The sequence below is a fragment of the Hordeum vulgare genome, chromosome 7H (assembly GCF_904849725.1).
Source record: "Hordeum vulgare subsp. vulgare chromosome 7H, MorexV3_pseudomolecules_assembly, whole genome shotgun sequence".
Classification (NCBI taxonomy): domain Eukaryota; kingdom Viridiplantae; phylum Streptophyta; class Magnoliopsida; order Poales; family Poaceae; genus Hordeum; species Hordeum vulgare.
Window position 1 is genome coordinate 348,612,129 of NC_058524.1, and position 17,809 is coordinate 348,629,937.

Here is a 17,809-nt window from a genome sequence, read left to right on the forward strand (position 1 = left end):
GATCGGTATTGAGGTTGAGCCTCGTGCTCACTATGCAACATCAGTGTTCTCACAATCCTTTTACAATGTAAAAGAAAGAACGAAACTGAACTTTACCCTTGTTGTCACAGTAATTATTGAATTATTTGTGATTTTAACAACATGTTTGAACACTGTAACAAATTAATTCTCACATCATAAATGAATGAAGCGTGATTGGACTATAGGCTATGCATTTGATAGTGACAGGAACAGTATAGTTAGAGGAACTATCATATTGGAGCAAAATACAACAACGGCCAACAACCCTAAAGATCAAGTATTGGGCAAGGTCAACTCGTGCACATCATGCTTATCTCTACTATTAAAGTAGAATCTGCTGTCGTGATGGTTCGACCTTCTTTTGAGCACGTACGCCTCGTCTCGCACATCGGTTTTCTCGGTACGGATACTCCCACGATCTATTTTTTTTTTCACGCCGCCCACGATCGATCCGTTAGAGGCCCACGCACGTCCGTATCTCCCCCTCCCGTACGCCTTCCTAGCTGCATCCGTAGATCCCAGGCCGAAGCCGCTAATGTCATCTCCCAGTTCCGTTCCCCTCCTGATGGCGCCGCAAGACCGGCTCTCCCACTTTCGCCCTCCTTGGTACGGTGTTGAGCTCCTCCCCGCACTACGGCAAAAACACCCAAGACACCAGAAACCAACACCTCCTCGTCGCTGCCGCCGCCCCCACCGCCCGTACGCCGGTGGCATCACAAAACCTGCTCGACTGCTCCAAATGCCATCGGGGCACCGACGGTTTATGTTGCTGATGGGTATGCGTACACCGCCTTTGAAGATGTGCTACCAATGATGAGCCAGTGCGCCGACCTGGACGGAAGGCGGCGGATCCGGCACGCGGCGAGTTTCACATCCAACGTCGCGGCCTCCACGACTGTGCGGTGACGACTCGATGTCTTCCCACCAGGTGGTAGGACGAAGTCCCTTAATCTATTGCTTCTCATCGAGATTTGGTTCAGCTTTTTCTGCTGACTTGCATGGGCGAAATCCTTTCCCCTTTTTTTTGCCTTACTTGACTAATGATCCAGCCCATGTATAGGGTAGAATGCATATGTATAGATTTCACATCCAACGGCGCGGCCTCCAGGACTGTGCGGTGACGACTCGATGTCTTCCCACCAGGTGGTAGGACGAAGTCCCTTAATTTGTTGCTTCTCATCGAGATTTGGTTCAGTTTTTTTGCTGACTTGCATGGGCGAAATCCTTTCCCTTTTTTTCCTTACTTAACTAATGATCCAACCCATGTATAGGGTAGAATGCATATGTATAGATTGATGTATGGTCACATTGTACATTAATTGTGATCAATTTCAGTACATTCGTATGTGCCTCTTTAGTCGTTTCTTTCTGGTTTGTTCTATGCTTTCTGTTATATCATGGGCTGGCTTATTCTTTAGTAATAGTACCCTCCTTGGCAAAGCTATGGCCTGGCTTTGTTATTTGAATACACTTGATTTTTTTCGTTATGACCATTACAAAATGGTGTTAAAATTTACTTGCTTGGCAGAATTGTAAGCTGCTTTATGAGGCTCACAAAAAAACCATACATGCTTTATATGAACTGGTTTACACAAACATGGAAATGTCAGTAGCCTGTTATATGAACTTGCTATCTTGTGAATGAAGACCACTGATTAAATCCAGCTCCTTACAGAGTGAAATGGGGTTTCTGAAGAAAAAATGCTATGAGAAAAAAGGTTGGTAGTGATTTTCCTTTTTCGATCTGAAGTAATTTGCAGAAGAGTGTGTTCAGCCATGCTGAATTATAGAATAAAATGACCACAGAGTTAGTCATGGTCATGTTGAATTGAAACAAGTGTACCTAAACTGATACATGTACCATGTTATGCCGTTTGTATAGAGTTCTGGATGTGCTTTGTTCTTGTGTTAGTAGTTTGGTGACTGTAGTCCCTCATCTCACAGAAACTTAAACTTCCAAAAACATTTATTGGGGACTTGTTTTTAGGGTCAGTCGGAGAGCAAGTGTGAAGAAGGCACCAAAGATTGTCGTTACTAGATCGATTCATGCCTTTGTGAAGTTGATTGGCGTTTTAAACCATAACCTGAGACGTCTATTCTGTACTTAAGAACTAATAAAGAACAACCTGAGACGTCTACTGTGTACTTAAGAACTAATAAAGAACATGCGTGGTTATTTTCTTAATGTTACTCAATAATTCTGTGTGCCCTCGACGCTGCTATATATGGCGCATTTGATCAATATTGTGAACTTTTTTTTCAAGCCAGTACCATCATCTTGTAGCGGTCAATCTTTTCATCCATTGTCAAAGTTCTCCAATTTTTTTATGTTGTTCTTTTCATCCGTAAACCAATATTTTTAATGACATTGCTTTGCGCTAACAATTTGATACGCCAACTGGCAGTAGCACACCTGTAGCAGATCTGATAATGATACTAGAAAGATTGTTGTACATTTCTAGAAAACATTATACAGCCATATAACTTTCTAAAAACACTGTTGACTCTAAGGTATAAAAAATAATGTCATATGATATGAGCGGTCTTAAATATGGTTGCTTCTCTCTCAAGTAGAAAATTGTTGGTCACGGAGTACAAAGATAAAACTAAATAAAATCAGGGTTGATCGCAACATGTTGATGTCTCACTCGATGTTGTTCTAACACTAGTGGAAAACGGGCCTTTGACCGGGACCCTTTAGTCCCGGCCTGCCTCTGGGCCGGGACTAAAGGCCCGGCCACGTCGCCCCAATTCTCAATGCCTCCCTCGAGGCTTTAGTCCCGGCCCGTAAGGAGCCTTTAGTCCCGGTTCGTGTCCCAAATCGGGACTAAAGGGCTACGCGGTGGGCAGTGGTGGTGGCAACCGTCCGTATCCCCCTTTAGTCCCGGTTGGTGGCTCAACCCGGGACTAAAGGCCTAACACGTGGCCTGCCGTAGTGGTGGCGACGGTTGGTATACCTCTTTAGTCCCGGTTGGTGGCTCAACCCGGGACTAAAGGCCCAAACGGTTTGCATCCCGCGTCGTTTCACGCGATGAAAAGCACGAACCGAAGCGTACAGTAGCCATTTCTCTGTTTCTTCTTCTCTCTCGCGTCGCCCTCTCTGTTCTTATCCTCTCTTCTTCCCTTCTCTTCTTCCACCATGCCAACTAGCTTTCATGAGGTGCTCGCACATGGCACGACCAAGCTCCGTGTCGTGTACACGAACCTGAGCAGGGAGGTGCCGTTTTTTCTTCAGCAGTTGAAGGAACGATAGTTTGACCACGCAGCGGATCATGAGAAGTTCTTGGGGCTTGATCTGGAGTACACGGCCGATCAACGCGGTGTTGCCGTCATCCAACTATGCTTCGCACGCCATGTCTTGATCTTCCAATGGGCGAGGTAAGTTTTGAGGCTTTCTTTGATCCAAGATAATGACATTGTAAGTTTATTTGTTTCAATCATAGTTGGTTCCCTTCAAACAGTTGTAGTGAAACAATTTTGATTAGTTGAAGGGGAGCACAATCTAATTGGAATAGTGTTCCATAATCTGAAAAATCGTATTAGAATCAACTAGTGTTTAATATGTTCCATTGTAATCATAGTTGGTTCCCTTCAAATAGTTGTAGTGAAACAATTTTGATTAGTTGAAGGGGAGCACAATCTAATTGGAATAGTGTTCCATAATCTGAAAAATCGTATTAGAATCAACTAGTGTTTAATATGTTCCATTGGAATCATAGTTGGTTCCCTTCAAATAGTTGTAGTGAAACAATTTTGATTAGTTGAAGGGGAACACAATATGATTGGAATAGTGTTCCACAATCTGAAAAATCGTATTAGAATCAAGTAGTGTTTAATATGTTCCACTGGAATCATAGTTGGTTCGCTTCAAATAGTTGTAGTGAAACAATTTTGATTAGTTGAAGGGAACACAATCTGATTGGAATAGTGTTCCATGATCTGAAAAATCTGATTGGTTCAATATGTTCCATTGAAATCATAGTTGTAGTGATACAATTTTATGCGATGTTCTTTGATCCAAGGTTATGAAAATTGAATATAGCTAGTGATCTCTCTAGGTTCCATTGGATAGCAATATGATATGTCATAGTCATGAAAATTGCATATAGCTAGTGATCTCTCTAGGTTCCATTGGATAGCTATAGTGATCTCTCTAGGTTCCATTGCATATGTTCTATTTGAATCCTAAAGATAATTTTCTCTTTAGTTGTAGTGAAACATGTTTCCTTATTGCAGCAGTATGTAACATTTGTTTCATTTTAATTTGTTTCTGTTGCAGGAGTGACAAGCATTGTCCAGAACTCATGGAGTTCCTTCGCAGCGGCATCACTTTTGCTTCCGTTGACATAAGGAACGACAAGCTGAAGATGAGGCACATCTTCGGTATTGAGATACCAGCTGGTTGCCTCGTTGATCTCCAAACGATATTCAGGCTTCGACATGACATGACTTCGATGGCTCATATGGCAGTTGCCTTGATCGACGAGTCATATGGTGATATGAAGACCAGTTTCCCAAAGTCTCAGCACAAACTTTGGGAGAAGGGCCCACTTGATGATATCAACATTGAGTATGCATCAAAAGATGCATACGTTTCATACGAGTTGTACCGCAAGATCCGAGTCGTCCACTATGGCCAGCGTCACCTCGAGGAAGGTGGACATTTTGATTTAGATGATTCAGACGAGTAGTGTTCTGAACGTCGAACACTTGTATATATATATCTATGGTAGCTATTATTATGTACTGTTTGGACTAGTATCATGTACTTCTTGGACCAATTTATATATGTCTAGTTTCTGTTTGTGCCATTATAGTTTCCAAATTTGAATGGTTTAGCCCTTTCTAACTTCATTTGCTACTTTTGAATGGTTTAGCCCTTTCTAACTTCATGGTATCATGCATTTCGACCACATATATATACAAAAAGTCTCCAGTTCAAATAAGTTCAAAAAATGAAATCCCTTTTGTAACAGATCTGTTTTTGATTAAAACAGTCATTTAAAAATGAAAGACCATTAGTCCCACGTGGCGTGGAGCGGAACCACGTTGCGTGCCGCGGAACCACTTTTGTTGTGGGGGTCGCTTCTCCTTCTTCTCCTTGTGCTAGATATTGGTTATGCACTAGGGGAAGTAGGAGTAGCGACCATCATCGACGGTTGAAAAATCAGGTGAGCTAGTGTCCACCATATATGAGAGAATAAGAATGTCGTCTCTTATTGTGGGGGTCGCTTCTACTTCGAGAGAGATTGTCCATTTTGTGATGTTCCTTTGAATGGTGCATTTCGAACACACAAAAAGTATGGAGTTCAAATAAGTTCAAAAAAATGAAATCCCTTTGTAAGAGATGAGTTCTCGTTCGAAACGCTGCTACTTCGAGAGAGATTGTCCGTTTTGTACACGAACTGCATCCAGTTTTTGTCGTAGCCCTCTCAACTTTTTAACACATGCTATGTGGGTGAAATGATGATAGCATGCCAACTTTCAACATTTTCAGAGTTCATTTGTAGTGCTTTTCATTTTCAGGGTCAACTAGCTCAAAAAAAAAGTAAATGCACGAAATATATCAAATGAAGTCAGAAATTGTTGAAATTTTGTGATGTGCCTTAGAATGGTGCATTTTGAACACACAAAAAGTATGGAGTTCAAATAAGTTCAAAAAAATGAAATCCCTTTGTAAGAGATGAGTTCTCGTTCGAAACGCTCCTACTTCGAGAGAGATTGTCCGTTTTGTACACGAACTACATCCAGTTTTTGTCGTAGCCCTCTCAACTTTCTAACACATGCTATGTGGGTGAAATGATGATAGCATGCCAACTTTCAACATTTTGAGAGTTCATTTGTAGTGCTTTTCAATTTCAGGGTCAACTAGCTCAAAAAAAAAGTAAATGCACGAAATATACCAAATGAAGTCAGAAATTGTTGAAATTTTGTGATGTTCCTTTTAATGGTGCATTTTGAACACACAAAAAGTATGGAGTTCAAATAAGTTCAAAAAAATGAAATCCCTTTGTAAGAGATGAGTTCTCGTTCGGAACGCTCCTACTTCGAGAGAGATTGTCCGTTTTGTACACGAACTGCATCCGGTTTTTGTCGTTGCCCTCTCACCTTTTTAACACATGCTATGTGGGTGAAATGATGATAGCATGCCAACTTTCAACATTTTCAGAGTTCGTTTGTAGTGCTTTTCAATTTCAGGGTCAACTAGCTCAAAAAGAATAAGTAAATGCACGAAATATACCAAATGAAGTCAGAAATTGTTGAAATTTTGTGATGTGCCTTAGAATGGTGCATTTTGGACACACAAAAAGTATGGAGTTCAAATAAGTTCAAAAAAATGAAATCCCTTTGTAAGAGATGAGTTCTCGTTCGAAACGCTCCTACTTCAAGAGAGATTGTCCGTTTTGTACACGAACTGCATCCAGTTTTTGTCGTAGCCCTCTCAACTTTCTAACACATGCTATGTGGGTGAAATGATGATAGCATGCCAACTTTCAACATTTTGAGAGTTCATTTGTAGTGCTTTTCAATTTCAGGGTCAACTAGCTCAAAAAAAATAAGTAAATGCACGAAATATACCAAATGAAGTCAGAAATTGTTGAAATTTTGTGATGTGCCTTAGAATGGTGCATTTTGAACACACAAAAAGTATGGAGTTCAAATAAGTTCGAAAAAATGAAATCCCTTTGTAAGAGATGAGTTCTCGTTCGAAACGCTCCTACTTCGAGAGAGATTGTCCATTTTGTACACGAACTGCATCCAGTTTTTTTCGTAGCCCTCTCAACTTTTTAACACATGCTATGTGGGTGAAATGATGATAGCATGCCAACTTTCAACATTTTGAGAGTTCATTTGTAGTACTTTTCAATTTCAGGGTCAACTAGCTCAAAAAAAATAAGTAAATGCACGACATATACCAAATGAAGTGAGAAATTGTTGAAATTTTGTGATGTGCCTTTGAATGGTGCATTTTGAACACACAAAAAGTATGGAGTTCAAATAAGTTAAAAAAAATGAAATCCCTTTGTAAGAGATGAGTTCTCGTTCGAAACGCTGCTAATTCGAGAGAGATTGTCCGTTTTGTACACGAACTGCATCCAGTTTTTGTCGTAGCCCTCTCAACTTTTTAACACATTCTATGTGGGTGAAATGATGATATCATGCCAACTTTCAACATTTTCAGAGTTCATTTGTAGTGCTTTTCAATTTCAGGGTCAACTAGCTCAAAAAAAATAAGTAAATGCACGAAATATACCAAATGAAGTGAGAAATTGTTGAAATTTTGTGATGTGCCTTTGAATGGTGCATTATTTATTCAATTTGAAACACTTTCCATTATCATAGTTTTGTCAAATTCTCAAATATGCAAAAAGAATTTTTAATAAACATAGTTTTTAATTGCAAATAAAAAAATAGATAATAGTTTGGATAGTCAAAATTATTAATTATGAAAATAAAAAATAGTTTTGCATTATTTATTCAATTTGAAACACTTTTCATTATCATAGTTTTGTCAAATTCTCAAATATGCAAAAAGAATTTTTAATAAACATAGTTTTTAATTGAAAATAACAAAATAGATAATAGTTTGGATAGTCAAAATTATTAATTATGAAAATAAAAAATAGTTTTGCATTATTTATTCAATTTGAAACACTTTTCATTATCATAGTTTTGTCAAATTCTCAAATATGCAAAAAGAATTTTTAATAAACATAGTTTTTAATTGAAAATAACAAAATAGATAATAGTTTGGATAGTCAAAATTATTAATTATGAAAATAGAAAATAGTTTTGCATTATTTATTCAATTTGAAACACTTTTCATTATCATAGTTTTGTCAAATTCTCAAATATGCAAAAAGAATTTTTAATAAACATAGTTTTTAATTTAAAATAACAAAATAGATAATAGTTTGGATAGTCAAAATTATTAATTATGAAAATAGAAAATAGTTTTGAATTATTTATTCAATTTCAAACACTTTTCATTATCATAGTTTTGTCAAATTCTCAAATATGCAAAAAGAATTTTTAAAAAACATAGTTTTTAATTGAAAATAACAACATAAGTTAATAGTTTGGATAGTCAAAATAATTAATTTTGAAAATAGAAAAAAAATTGAAACTATATGAGAAATCATAGACAAAATTCAACCTGAATTCAACTCACTTTGAATTCAGATTGAATTTTCTCCACAATTTCGAATATAGTTTCAATTTTCAGTAAGTTTAGACCCGTAAGCCTGCTTTAGAGAGGAGCTTGATGGACAAGCTGCGACGGGGCTTATAAACAAGTGTTAGTCCCCCTCGCTGGGCGAGGTGGGACTAAACTTATCGTGCAGCCGAGGAGGGGCTTTAGTCCCGGGTCGTGGCTCCACCCGGGACTAAAGACACCCTTTAGTCCCGGCTGGAGCCAAGCACCGGGACTAAAGACCCCCTGCTTCCCGCCTCTTGGTCTGCCCGAAAAGAGGCCTTTAGTCCCGGGGCGTGGTTCCACCCGGGACTAAAGGGGGTCTTTAGTCCCGGCTCGAGCCACGCACCGGGACTATAGATCCACCTATATAAGCGGGACTTCAAAAATTTCCAACCCAAATCGTCCATTTCTCTTCTTCTTCCTCTCGTTCTCCTGCCCGGTGCGGCACAGCGACGAACTCGACGACCCCGTCAGGCTGCCCGCCGCCGCCTGCCGTCCTCCTCGTCGTCGGCCGTCCTCCTCGCCGCCGCGCCGTCCTCCTCGCCACCGCGCCGTCCTCCTCGCCGTCGGGTAAGCCCCCCGCCCCCTCCTCCCCAACACTCTGGCCAGTAGAAGAAAAGAAGAAAAAGGAGAAGAGAAGAAGAAAAAGGAGAAGAAAGTAAGAAAAAGGAGAAGAAAATAAGAAGAAAAGAAGAAAAAGAAAAAGTTTTTTTTTGTCATTTAATTCCTATTGTTATTAGGTTTGTGCTAGATTATTAGGGTTAGTAATATTTAGAATTAGGTTAGGGTTACAAGAAGAAGAAATATGAACAAAAATAAGAAAATAAGATTAGGAAAAATGAAAATAAGAAGAGGAGGAGAAGAAAAGAATAAAAAGGAGAATAAGAAGAGGAGGAGAGGAGAAGAAGAGGAAAAATAGAAGAAGAGAAAAAATTAGAAGAGGAGGAGAGGAGAAATAGAAGAAGAGAAGAGGAGAAGTACTACAAGAAGAGGAGAAGTAGAAGTAGAAGAAGAAGTAGAACAAGAGGAGAAATAGAAGAAGAGGAAAAATTAGTTTAGGGTTACAAGAAGAAGAAATATTTTTTGTTGTCATTTAATTTTGCTATTGTATAGTGTATATGCTTAAGTGTTAATAGTGTTTCTTAGATTATTGCTTAATTTTGCTATTGTATATGCTTAAGTGTTAATAGTTTAATTTTGCTATTGTATATGCTTAAGTGTTAATAGTTTATTTTTAGCAAGAAAATTAATATAACTAGTTTATTTTTTTAGTTCATTTTACGATGCCTATCCCGCATCCTCGTCGTCGACTCGGCGGAGGACACCTGCTTGATCAGAGGGGCCCTGTCCGGGACTGGGCTCCGCCCGGCTGGTATTGGGAGGTGCTACCTTCTGGGGGGCGTAGGTTGGTGAGGAGCCAGCCCGTCGTTGACCCGATCCTTGTTTGGTGGCGGTCGCGTGGGCCAGTGAGGGTGCCGAGGCTTCCGGACACCGCGGAGGTGGTACGTCACCGTGTCAGCGAGGAGGATGAGCACGTCCGTCGCTACATGGTTGCGTTGGAGGGCAGGTTCGAGCATACCTAGCAGGTTCTTCGGGGATCTCAATGGAGCTATGATCCTGTGATGGTTCCTTCTCTTTGGGTGTCCATCGCCCGCGCCGATACCCGTCGGGTTTTACGGTTCTAGATGTATCAGTGATGCTATATGTATGATAGTATTCGAGGAGTATTAGTGATAATATTCGACGATGTACGGACAAAAGTGATGATGTATTAGCTTATAATTGAATGCATGCTAATTTGAATACTACTTTATTTTACAATTTGGTTTTGCTTATTGAATGCTCAAATTGGAAAAGTACTCCTACTTTGAATACTATGCAGAAATCTAGGAGTCCCGGGTGGAGCCACGACCCGGGACTTAAGTTGTTTTGGAACAGAGTTCCTGATAGAATAATTCTTTTTTGGTACAAAGTTTAAGAGAATCCGTTTTTTGCAGAACTATGGATCCACATATCAGGAACCTCGAAGAGGAAGAACTTCTTGAAGATATAATCAAAGACGGCCCCGACGTTGAACCAGCTGAATCTCCGTCGTCATATCTAAACCAGGATGTTGGAATGGAGGTCGAGCGACACGAAGATGAAGCCGATGGGGCAGGAGATAGGTCCAATGACGGAGAAAGTGATAGCTCCACTGATGGAGAAGCCGGTGAAGAGGAGAAGTCCGGCGAGGTATACATATGAAGTTCGACAATCACTTCTAATATGTGAAAAATATTGGAGATAGCTCTATATTGTATACATATACATTCATTTGACGAATGTTTGTCCCTCTTAGGCCTCCACATCGAGCAAAACTACGAAACGAGGCCCGACTAGAAAGTTGGATGCACGGACGCATTACACATTTAAGGTGATATTTCCTACGGGCGAACCCAAGCTTCCTAAGAATGCTGCTGACACATTCAAGAAGCAATGCGGAGTTCTCGTTAGGGATCACGTCCCGATCAGCGTTCGGGAGTGGAACAAGCGCAAAGGGGCAGCCGATAGTGACTATGTCGTCGAAAGGTACAAAGATAATCTTTGGAATGATCTCATGTCACATTTCAACCTGCCAGAATGTGAGAATGAAGACGCCGCAGACAAACTGAGGGCCAAAGTCAAGCAGTGGACTCTGAAGAAGATGGCCGAACTGTTCCGTAGCTGGAAGAAGAAGCTATGGAAAAACTATCTGAAGACAAAGAAAGTGCCAGTATTCGAGGGGTATCTAGCCAAGCAGGCGAATCACTGGAAGGCATTTCAAGAGTACAAGGAGTCAGAAGATGCCAAGGCATTATCAGAAAAGAACAAGATAAATGCCGACAAGAAGAAATATCACCACAAGCTGGGGCCAGGGGGCTATGAGACCGCCATCCCAAAGTGGGATAAGAAAGAGCAAGATCTGATAGATAAAGGCATCGTACCTGAACCACTCCGTGATGAGTGGGAATTGAGAGCAAGAAATTGGTTCCTTACGTATGGTGGGTCGTACGACGAAACAACAGGGGACCTCATCTGCAATGACGAGCTTAGGATACCCAGGGAGAATAGGAAAAGGATAGTGAAAGAAATTAAGGAGGGACAAAGAAAGTTCACTGCAGATAGAGATAAAGATTTGCTCACACTGGTTCTCAGCAATGACGAACATGGAGGATGAATGCGAGGCTTCGGTCCTTCTTACCCGTGGTGGCTTGGGTTTGCTAGAGACCAAGACACTTATAGAAGCCGAGAGAGAGCAAAGAAGCGGCAGCAGGATGAGGAGAATGACAAGTTCAACTAGTTGCTTGCCAGGATTAACGAGCAACAGAAGCAGATTGATGAGCTTAGTGGAGTACCGCGCCTGGAAGATCCTGCACTTGATATTACCGGTGCCCCATCTAAGCGGAAAAGCAGCGTGACTGAATCTGAGGCCCCGCCCGACGATGAACGAAGAATGATAGAGGGCGGTCCCGGCTACCCCGTGGATGGAATCAAGGAGTCAACATCATGTGAACTCCATTATAAATTCAAGAACATATCCATGAAGGTGGCCGTCGGACAAGCTTTACCTTCTGGCCCTGATGCACGCTGGCATGGCCGTGAGATTCCAGCTGGCTTTGCTAAAGTCGGGGTGGATGAAATCATGACGGGGTTTAATGATATGGAGCTCGACATAGCTGGACCCGAAGATGAGAGGACACTCGGAGAAGTACTGGGTGGAGTCATCCTATGGGACAAGAACTACATCAACCTTCCAGGCTCGGCCCCAAGAACAACACCGCCTCCGAGTCGTCGCAAGTCACCTACACCTCCATTACCTCCAAGCCCTCCACATGACGTCGGCCAGCACAACACGAGTCCATCTCGATCACCGCCGCCGGACTTGGGTCGTCCGTCTCCGCCGCCGCCCGCACATGATACTAAGCGGAAGCGTGCCAGCAAGAACGCTCCGTCGAAGATTTCTAAGCGACGGAGCTCCCCAAAGCGCAAACTATCGCCCCTCCCAAAGGTACCTCATGCTAATCTTCCTATCAGACCTTATGATCGTACCCCTGAGGAAAACGCCAGGATAGCAAAGGAACAACATGATGCGCAGATGAAAAGGAACGAACCCGAGCCCCGCCCGGAATACACCGAGAAGCAAATAGCATGGGCAAAAGACTTGATAACCCTTCCATCACAGTATGACTTACACTATAAGCCTGATGACTATACACGCACATTGCAGAAGGAAGTGAAAAAGAGCAGCTCACGTGCAAGTGTAAGTGGGAGCAAATCAAGTTCAACTACAAGTAAGAAAAAATCAGACGTTCCTCAGCTTGGACAACAGGCCAAACAGTTGATCCCACCCCTCAAGGTGTTAACCGAGAATGTTCCCCCTCCGGTGCAGGGGCAAGCTTTTGAAAGAGCAAAGGAGTTGGCGGATGAATGTGGTATCTTGGTTGAAGATTTGCTGGCTTCCCAAGACGACAGGATACCCAAGGCTGTGGTAGCCCCTAAGCCACAGTTTGTCATGGGAGAGCCTTTGGTCAGCAAAGATGATCTCCCAACAAATATGCGTTACTTGCATAAATGGTACTTAAGTGAATCAAAGAATGGGAGAACGATGATCGTGCTGAGTGTCCCACGGGAGTACTACGGCCGCTCCGAAGAAATACATATCGACTTTGATGAACTCTTCCAGATGTACAATGGCGACGCCCTCGACAAATCGCTTATGAGTTGCTATTGTCTGTAAGTTTTTCAATTCGTTGTCTACATATAACTTGTTTAGTTATTTCAATTCATTGTCTATATAACTTGTACTCTATTATGCAGAATGAAGATTCTCGAGTGTAAAAGTAAGATCATCCTAAATATTGGGTTTATTGACCCATATAAAATACATATAGCGACGCTAACTGACAAACCCAAGGAGACGGAGGAAAACCTTCTAAGGTTTCTAATAGATCAAAATTTCTGTGACCACATACTGTTTCCATACAACTTCAGGTGAGGGTCTTTACTCTGTTGTGTCCATTCACTTATAAGTGTAATTGATAAGTTACTGACACACACACACACACACACATACATACATACATACATACATATATATATATATATATATATATATATATATACATGTGCAGCTTCCATTGGATTCTGTTGGACATTCAAATTGATAAGGGAAGAGTTGATGCCTTCGACTCATTATCGAGACCCTTGGAACAGTTCCAAAGCCTGCAGGACATGCTCCAAGGGTAATTTTAATCATTCTTGCGCTCTATCGGTCTCTTTCGATGATTTTCTGATATATCAATTAATGAAAAACTTAGCAAATCATTATCCTTGTCGGGCAGGGTTTGGAAGCGGTTCAAGTGCGTGACTCCCGGTATCGAGCCTGAGAAGCTGAGCTTTAGAGCGGCTCAGGTAAGTAGTAGTATGATATACTTCTATTAATTTTCAATACATTTATGATGCTAGATTATTATTTTGATTATATATATTCTATTCTCATAAAGTGCGACCAGCAGCCACGGGGAACGCATCTATGCGGATACTATGTTTGCGAGACCATTCGCACATTTACCTCTGAGTTCAAGGATCACAGATTCGACGTAAGCAATGAACATTCACACCTCTATTTTTACCCGTCATTCTTTGTTATCATGATTGATATTCATATTCATCTCCTCTTCTTATATAGCACACGGCCATGAGGACGAAGGTCCTACCAGAGCAACGCGCGATTGCTGTTGCAGAGGAGCTTGCGGGATTTCTGAGGACGGAAGCTATAGAAGACAAAGGACGATTTAGTGTAGCTAAGGGCCATTACTGATGTTCGTCCATGTAATCGAATAGACGGGCTCTAGTCCCGATAATTCAGATCTCCATATAATTGTATATATATGATCGCTTGTAAGATAAGTTAATCTTATATATATATATATATATGCATAATTATTTCTATTTAAATTATATGAAAACTAATTCTCGAACACCAAACGAGGCATCACGTTAATCTCCCGAACACCTAACCCTAAAACCCTAAAACCCAAAAATAATTTCATTCAAAAAAAACCCAAAACCCAGCAAAATCTGAAAATATTTAGTCCCGGTCCGTTTAACGAGCCGGGACTAAAGGGCCCGCCCCTGGGGCGCTACGAGGCGCCCACGTGGAGCACCTTTAGTCCCGGCTTGTAAGAGGGCCGGGACGAAAGGTTAGGCCTTTAGTCCCGGTTGGTGAACCGGGACTAAAGCCCCTTACGGGCCGGGGCTAAAGGCCCCGTCCCCACTAGTGTAATTTGGCTTTATATATGTTTCTATTGATATATCCCTACTTCTTTAGTCATATTACGTCAACACTTGGCCTACCGTCACCCTCGCCATCCTCTGGAAGCTTGTATTCTGTAACGAGATGCACTCCCCCTAGATATTATTCGGAACACTATCTCAGATTTTACACTTTGGTCTACAAGGTCTGAGCAGAGAAGTCTTACGTGCCACAAAACAAGGTAGCATACATTCCCAGCAATCATTTTCTTTGAATGTAATGAAAACAAATAATGCATGAGAGAGATATGGAGCTCAGTTCTTTCCTTTGGCAATCTATATGCTTCTCCCAGTAAATCCTTGCATCTTAGAGGCTTGAACCAACGTTCGTTCATGTTTTGATAGAAGTTTTCTTTTTAAATATTATAGGTCTAAATATTAATAGATTATGAGGCTTTCCTTTTCTCGAACCAACCATTGTTGCATGTAATGAACGGATCTCCACCAATATTAGTCTTGCCATCCCAGCTTGCAAGGAATCAGGGCACAAGTTTTTCAGGTTCTACTGCTTACAAGTTGCAAATTAGGCCCTCTTTAGTTACAGTGAAATAAATATGTTCCATCAGCTTTAGCAAACACAAAAATGCACCTCTACACAACCACATGGAGTTTTCAACGCTCCAGATAGATTTGTGCATATTAATATCTAAATGATTGTGGCTTGGTTTTAATTTATATTGGCCGAGACTGCTTTCCGTGTGCATAATCACTAAAAGAACTCTTTATAATCATTGCACTAGAAAGTCATCCATGCCAATGCGGTGATCTCAAGGTGTTGTTGCCAAAAAAACATCATTTTTATTTATTTTTCTATTATAGGTAGCTGCTTGCAGTATGGAAAATTAGTGTTGAAATATATGATAAGAAATATTGTCTACTTTGGCATGTTCATGTATCATTCCAGTCAAATAGATACATGGTTCATTTCAGTACTGTTTGTTTCATAGTGGTTACATTTATTTATATTTTCTGCTGTATTAAATTGTTCGCTCATCATTGTGACATGACATGATATGATATGTGAAGTTAGTGTGTTAATATGTTATGTAAGAGGCATGCTACTTGTTTACTACTCCCCCCGTCCCAAAATAAGTGACTCAACTTTGTACAAATTTTAAAGTTAGTATAAAGTTGAGCCACTTATTTTGGGACGGAGGGAGCATTTTTTAGCTTGTAATATCACCTCTTCTGTCACAAAGTACATAGTCTTCTTTGTTTTCTTCTGGCAAAAAATACATACTCTCTTTTGTACATAAAGGATTACTGTATGTTCCATGGTGGATCAGGTAGAAGAAGATGGAGACGCAAACGGTTTTGAGCAACAGATTGCTATTCATTTCAATCTTGCAATTGAGGTTTGAGCCTCGAGAATCAGTCTTGCAGATCAATTGCAACGGTGTGATCAATAGATTGTTTAACGAAAAACAACTGAAAAGATCCATGGGAGCAGAGAAAGCTATTTATTTCTCTTCTTTTTTTTGCTATTTTTAGACAAGCTGCTTTTGCGGCACTTGTATGCACACAAAAGGTATTCGTCTCGAACATGAATGTATGCACAGAACAAGTATCATGCATATTGGTATGATGGAAATTATGTCCAATTGCCTTTAGTTTTGTGTCTGTTTTTCTTTATTTCTGGAAGTTGGAAATGTGCTCATGTGCTTGTTGTTTTCCGATTTGGTAGATTTTTCGGAGTTCTTCTGATTAAGACACAATACATAATTTTGATATATATACCACACTGGGATAAATGCATGGCTTCTCATATACTAGGCTGCTAATCCCAGTCTTAAGGTTATTGCATAGCTCGTACAACAAGGAAGCACCCCTTTCCCAAGTATAGGTTCGATATCCAATGACAAAAGTCAAATATAAGGCGTTGTCAACCCATGATGTAGCAAATTATGCAAGCACATGTATATATTTTTATGTACATTAGTGCAATAAATATAAATAAACGGTAAATGAAAATAGTGATTTAATTGTAAAGAAAAGGTTAACAATATTGTTTAGTTTTCATGAGGATCCTAAAGGTATGTTTCAAAACTGGTGTTGAACCGGAGTATATGCATGCGACCGTAGCAACGCACGGGCAACGAACTAGTTCATATAACGGGGCGATAGCCTATTTCGAGAGAGCTTGCTGCTATAGTTGTTTCCTCCCACTACTGTTGTTGCGTTGTTGTTGTTGTCGCCCTGCTGTCGGTGCTGCTTGCTTGCGGCTGCTGCTCCATCGCTCCTGCTTGCTTGTTGTTGCTAGCTGGTGCCACTACTGCAGTTGTTGCTTCTGCTGCTTGCTACCGCTCGCTACGTAGGTCCGATGCTGCCTGCACTCATTGTTACGCATTGCTGCCTCAAACAGCCACCACTGCTCTTTGCTGATGTGTCTCACTACTATTGATGTTGATGTCCGCTACTGTGTTGCTTCTTGCTGTTGCTGCCTGCCACGCCCAGCACGCGTGTGCCTGCCACTTCCTACAGCTAGGCCGAGCTCCCGCACACACGCCCACAAGCTCCTGCCCCGTCCCTTGGCTGTGTCAAGCCGTGTGCGCGTGTCTTTGGCCACGCTCACTGCTGCCGCTCGCGGCTCTTGTGCCTTCGGCCGCCCGTGCTTGTCCTCTGTGGCAGTGGTGTGGCTAGGGGTGGACAGGGTGGCCATTGGATCACCCAGGAATTTCGCCCATAGCCTATATATAGGGTAGGAAAAATACTATTTTTTTAAAATAGGTAGATTTACGTGAAAGTTTTCATTGTTGGACCACCCTGGCTCACCGAGCTGGCTACACCACTATCTATGGCAACAAATGTCTTTGTGCGTGCGTGCACAACCACGACCAGAGAAAGTTGTGTCACTGCCACATCGGGTTGGCCATGTTTAATTTAGGATAAGTGTTAGTTTAATTACACCCTATGAAGGTGACAAGTGGTTCCCACCCCTCCTAATTGCAAATTTAACGAATTTGTTAATAGAGGTGTTAATGGCACCTTGGCCCACCTTGCTCTGTTGACTCATGAGTCAGAAGTTGACCAGGCCCATCAGTCAGCCATTGTTAGAGCATATTTCTTCAGATGTGGTTTTGGCAATTGATGACAATTCCTATGAAATAATGGTTGCCTTAAGTTATGTTCGAAGCATTTGTCCATAGACACTTCTTGAAGTCCATCTTTTGGTTTCAAGGAGTTTATATGATGACCAAGGTGGTATTCAAGGTATTATCCAATGAACGGTCATAAATACACAAGGTTGATCAAGACTAA

At 41.2% G+C, this 17,809-nt stretch overlaps 1 long non-coding RNA gene across 1 annotated transcript; it reads left to right on the forward strand.

Annotated features, from left to right (window-relative positions):
- Positions 1–360: 360 nt before the first annotated feature.
- LOC123413536 lies at positions 361–15,976 on the forward strand. Its single transcript, XR_006613761.1, has 3 exons — positions 361–421; positions 14,698–14,733; positions 15,838–15,976. It is a non-coding gene; the product is annotated as an uncharacterized LOC123413536 (long non-coding RNA).
- Positions 15,977–17,809: the final 1,833 nt, after the last annotated feature.